The sequence below is a fragment of the Chenopodium album genome, chromosome 25, assembly GCF_948465745.1.
Source record: "Chenopodium album chromosome 25, dcCheAlbu1.1, whole genome shotgun sequence".
Classification (NCBI taxonomy): domain Eukaryota; kingdom Viridiplantae; phylum Streptophyta; class Magnoliopsida; order Caryophyllales; family Amaranthaceae; genus Chenopodium; species Chenopodium album.
The window spans coordinates 25143310-25148927 of record NC_137858.1 but is presented as its reverse complement, the minus strand read 5'-3'; the positions used below and the strand labels follow the sequence as shown (position 1 = coordinate 25148927).

The 5618-nt window shown below is 38.6% G+C and overlaps 1 non-coding gene across 1 annotated transcript; it reads right to left on the bottom strand.

Annotated features, from left to right (window-relative positions):
* Nucleotides 1-1135: 1135 nt before the first annotated feature.
* Nucleotides 1136-1241, bottom strand: LOC145615820 (small nucleolar RNA R71). The gene has a single exon (XR_014107408.1). It is a non-coding gene; the product is annotated as a small nucleolar RNA R71 (small nucleolar RNA).
* Between the last annotated feature and the right edge of the window lie 4377 nt (nt 1242-5618).

Here is a 5618-nt window from a genome sequence, read left to right as displayed (position 1 = left end):
AGATTAATTTGGGGGAAATTGATTGAGTTGATAATGTGATTTAATTGGTTGATTGATTTTGTGCATATGTGTGCTTGATTAGGCTTGATCACCCTTTTTATTCACACTAGATTGCATTGTGAGTTCACATTGATACGGACCATTGATTTGTGGCTTACATTTACTCGATTGAGATATCTTGTGATGTTTCCTAGCTAGTGTTTGATGTAGTTGACGCTAATTAGACCTCTAGGAGAATAGCTTGATGTACTCTCTTGGTTGCAATTTCGGTTCTCCCTCACATTGCTTGACTTGATTGGTTAATTCCCCAAGTTGATTGAACTTCATTGTTGATGCATGTGGATCCATTCCCCTAGTACCTTAGCATTCAATTAGTACTAGCCTTTTGCATTGCCTATCTTAGCTCTAGTTTCTACCATAAACCCCTACTAGATTTCGGAATAGCTTAACTTAGGCATCGTGCATTCGACCTCCATTCCTTTGGGTTCGACCTTGACTTACCGCTACACTTTATAGGGGTTTGTTAAGTTACAAATTTTGTTTGATTGGGTGGGGTGGTAGCCCAACGACCTACCGTTCTCCTTCCCATCAAAATGGCGCCGTTGCCGGGGAATGGTGCTTTGAGTGCATGTTGTTGTTGAGTCTATTCCACTCTATTTGTAAAATACAAAAAGATTTTACACTTTAGGCTACACTTGTAGCCGTGCTACTAATATTTTCTTTGAGTTTTGTGTGCATAGATCCCTAGCCATGGGAGGAAATTCAAGAGTTGCCTTGAAGGAACTAGGAGTGCCCGGTGCATATAGGTTTGAGAGCGGCACAGCTCCACCTACAACACCGAAAATTGACTTTGAAATTCGGCCGGCAATGATCACTTTAAGTGAGAGGAGACAATATAGTGGGGCTAAGAATGAGAGCCCATTGAACCATCTTAAGGAGTTTGAAAAATATTGCAACACTATCAATGTCAATGGAGTTTCTCAAGAGTTTATCCGCCTTAAGTTGTTCCCTTTCTCTCTCATAGGAAGATCTTTGGAATGGCTAGACAAAGAAGTGAAGCCCAATTCCTTGAAGATATGGGATGATGTCACAAAATCTTTCTTGTCCCGTTTCTACCCACCAAAGAAGACGGCGGAGGCTAGAGCTTTAATCCAAAGTTTTAAGCAATTGCCTAGAGAGAATCTCTATGAAGCATGGGAGAGGTACAAGGACTACCAAAGGGAATGCCCTCACCACGGAATTCCAGCATACCAAGTGATCCAAATCTTCTATAGTGGTTTGAGCTTTCAAGGTAGATCGAGCCTAGATGCCGGAGCCGGAGGGCCGATTATGAACAAGACGGAAGAAGAGGTTGTGGATGTAATAGACGATGTGGTAAGGAATTACATGGATTGGCATGATGTAGAGAGGGAGTCGGCAAGGACAAGTTGTTCAGCCGATCAATCTTATGTCATCAACGAATTGTCCACAATGGTCTCGGAGTTAGGAAAGGAGGTGAATTCTCTCAAGAACAAGCTCGAGAGTCCTTCACAAGCTTCTAGTCTTCCCTCCCAATTTAAGGGGAGAGGCACATCTTCCTACTCTAACCCTCTTTTTGCTTCTTGTTGCATGATTAGAGAATGCTTGGTTTGTGATATGTGTGGAAAGAATGATCATGATGCTTCTAATTGCCCCATTGTTCCTTGTGATAGATATGATGGATATGAGAATGTGCATATGAATTGTGATGATAATAATGAATTTGGACCTAGATTTAATGCTCAAAAGATTGTTGGGAATAGGAATTATCACAATAATGGGAGCTATGATAATTACAACCAAAAGAGTGGTAATGGTAACCGTTTGACCCAAGAATTTTGTGGTAACCATAACAACTTTTGTTGTAATGATCAAAGCTATGGCCAGGAATATGGGGATCATAACCAAGGTTATGGTAACCATAATCAAAATTTCGGCCAAAATCATGGTAAGGGTAATTGGAGTAATCAAGGTAGGGGAGGTTTTCAAAATGATGTTCAAAGAGATACCCCACCCCAACTTACTCCAAAGATTCAAAGCCAAGGTGATGATTTCTTTACTCAACAATCCCAATTGAATAGGCTAGAAAATTTCATGATGGATCAATCTAGGATGTTGAATGAATTCACATTGTCTTGTAATAAAATGTTTGAGGTCCTATTTACTCATGGAAAGATGCTTGAGAATCAAATTGTTCAACTAGCCAACCCTTTGAAAGATTGTGCTAGTCCATCTCCTTTACCCTCACAAGAAGTTGATTCTAGGGAACCGATGTGTGCTATGACCACTAGGAGTGGTAAGGTCCTTAAAGAGAGTGTTCCTAGGAAGAGTAAGGAGAGTGAAAAGGAGAATGATTCGAGTGAAGAGAATAAGAATGAAGAGCCTAGCAAGATGAGTGAGGATTCCAATGATAAGCCTAAGGAGAAAGAGCAGAAGCAAGATGAGGTTTACAAACCTAGACTTCCTTACCCCCAAAAGCACAATAGGCATAAATTGGATGAGCAATTTGGGAAATTCATCGACATGCTTAAGCAACTTCATCTTACTCTTCCTTTTACCGATGTTGTAGAACAAATGCCAAACTATGCTAAGTTTCTTAAGGAAATTTTGAGCGGTAAGAGAGATTGCAATTTGGTGGAACCGGTGAATCTAGGGGAGTGTTTTAGTGCCTTTATTCAAAATTACCTACCCCAAAAGTTGAAGGATCCCGGAAATTTCTCCGTACCTTGCAAAATCAAAGGAAAATTGTTCCAAAATGCTCTTTGTGATCTTGGTGCTAGTGTTAGTATCATGCCTTATTCCGTTTTTAAGAAACTTAAGCTAGGTGAACTCCTTCCATCCAATATGACCCTTTAATTGGCCGATCGGTCTATTAAGTTTCCTAAGGGGAGAGTTGAGGATGTTCCTCTCAAGATAGGAGAGTTCACCATTCCCGTTGATTTCATTGTGCTTGAGATTGCGGAAGATGACCATATCCTTATCATCTTAGGAAGACCTTTCTTAGCCACCTCGAGAGCCTTGATAGATGTTAAGAGAGGTCGTATTACCTTGAGAATTGGTAATAATGAGGAAAGTTTTGATTTGAAACCAACACATGAGTCTTTGTCCCTTGTAAAAGGAATTATGTGTGTTAATTCCCCTCGCCCTATTGATGATGTATGCATTATTGATTCTTCACATAACGATTTTCTTGAGAATTATGATGATGTGCTTTTGAGTTGTGATTGCAAGAAGGTTAGTGAAGATAAAGTGATGATTCCCAAGCTTATGGACGAGGAGGAAGTTGATATTCCTCATTGGTTTGAACTCTATCCTCAAGAGGAAGGTGATGTTTTTATGAGTTTAGATGGTGAAGAACCATTTACAAAGAGAAACAAGGCAAAGAAAAGAGCACGAGCCTCTAAGAAAAAGAGAAAGAGAAAGAAGTTGAGGAAAGAAAAGCTTGCATTTAAAAGGTATTTGTATGAAAGCTCATCAAGAAACAACGAGAAGTTGCTAGAAGTTGAAGAGAAATTTGCTCTTTCTAGCACCTTGAAGAAGGTGGTGTTCTTTGACCCTCCATGATTTGGAGGAAGGGTCGAGCTTATGACCTTAAGCAAGTGCTTCCCGGGAGGCAACCCGGAGATTCTAACTTTTCTTTTTGATTTTTGAGTTTTCTTGTTTTTGTTTCTTTTATTACCTTTTCTTTTCTTTCACTTTTCTACTTGTTTGGATTTTTAGGATTAATTTTGCGGGATTGGATTTCTTCAAGAATGCATGGTGAATGGAAGGTGTTTGCGGCACTTATCATGAATGTTTTCGATTCCGATCGAAATTTGAGGAAAAAGGGGTGAATAAGAGGAAAAGAAAGAACGGAGAAGCACAGCAAGGTGCGGCCGCACATCAGGTGTGTGCGGCCGCACAGGCTACAGGTGCGGCCGCACGCCCCCTGTAGCCGTGCCCTTTTATTTCTTCTTCCTTCTTCTATAATTTATTCCCTCATTCCTCATCTTCTACCTCGCGCACTCCCTCTCAAACCCTTCTCACTTGTGCGCACTCCATACCCTCATTCACCATCAAAAATCCTTCAAATCCCCTTTTTGCCTAGTTTAGTTTTCTTTTATTTGTTGTTTTCTTTCCTTTATTTTGAAGTTACTAACAATCTTCTTTGTTTATAGTTTCTTTTATATTTCTATTTCTCACTTGGTTTCTTGAAGAAGCTTTTAGATATGGAATGCAACGAGGTGGTTTCTACTTGCTTCGTTTATTTTTGCTAAGCTTGGAGCCCGGTGAGATCTTTCTTATTTTTCTTTTTATTTTTCTTGGTTGCATAGAATAGGATTAGTTTAGGGGAAGTTGAATGGTTCGAGGATGGATGCTTGTTAACACATAATGTGTTTGGGATCGATGACGATGATGTCGATCGATCACTTGTTTGTCGATTGGGATTCTTATGTGTTTAACTTGCTTTCTAGTCCATTTCATATTATTTCTCCTATATTCCTTTTCTATGTCTCCATTACTTTTCTTTTATTTTCTTTTACTTTCCTTTTCTTTTACTTTCTTTTATTTTTCTTTTTATTTGTGATGTGATTTTGAGGCCTTATTTTTCATTTTTCTTATGAAGTGAGCTTTGTACATTGGACTTGTCTTTTACATGATTTTCTTCCTAGGTGGTAAAGGTATGCACGGTTTGAGACTATGTTCGGTTGACTCTAGGATAGGTGTATGCTAGGGTAGTTGGTTTGAACTAGAAGGATCATGAAGCCGGATTCTACTTGTTTGTGGCATGTTGGTAGTTGCTCCCTATAGTCAATTTGACACCATTAGTGAGTTTTTGCTACATTCTTGTGAGGTTACTTGTTTTTCTAGCCTTCAACATTCTTTGTATGAGCGGCGTGGATCCTTGACTATGCAAACCTAATCTAATAAAGCTTGATGTATGATTCTTAAACTCGAGACCGAACTATCTAGGAAGGACAAAGGCACATTTTTCGGGGTGGTATTTTTAATTTTTGTTATATTTTGTGATTTTTTTTTATTTTTGGGTTTACATTTGCCTTCTTGTAACCATTTGAGCCTAATACCTTCTTTTCAAGCCACATACTTAGTTCTTTGACCTTTTGTTTCATTTTCTTTCTATTCTTGGTTTTTGTGAAGCAAAATGATCATTTGTGATGGAGTTTGTGGTAGATGAGTTGGAGTTTTGGTTTTTATGAATGCAAGTTTGTGATATCATTTTCTATGTGAATAATGGCAAATGTTTGAGAAAAAGCCGTCCTACTTCATAAAAGGCATGGACTAATAAGTTGCATAATAGAAAAAGCCGTCCGAATTAAGTAAAAGGCAAGGACATTGCAAATTCAAGTAAACGAAAAACAAAACAAAAATAAAAATTGACAAAGTGAATAATTCAAAAATATTTTGATGTATTCTTTTCTCCTTCTAAGCATTGAGGACAATGCTTCTTTTTAGCTTGGGGGAGAAGCGTGTACGCTTTTTGTATATATTTCTTTGTGAGTATAGCTTCAAGTAAGCTTGGGGGTGTTGTTTTTGTTTGGTGATAACTTAGTCTTGGTGTAAAGATATGCGCAATCTTTGCTTCACTATTAGGAAAACCA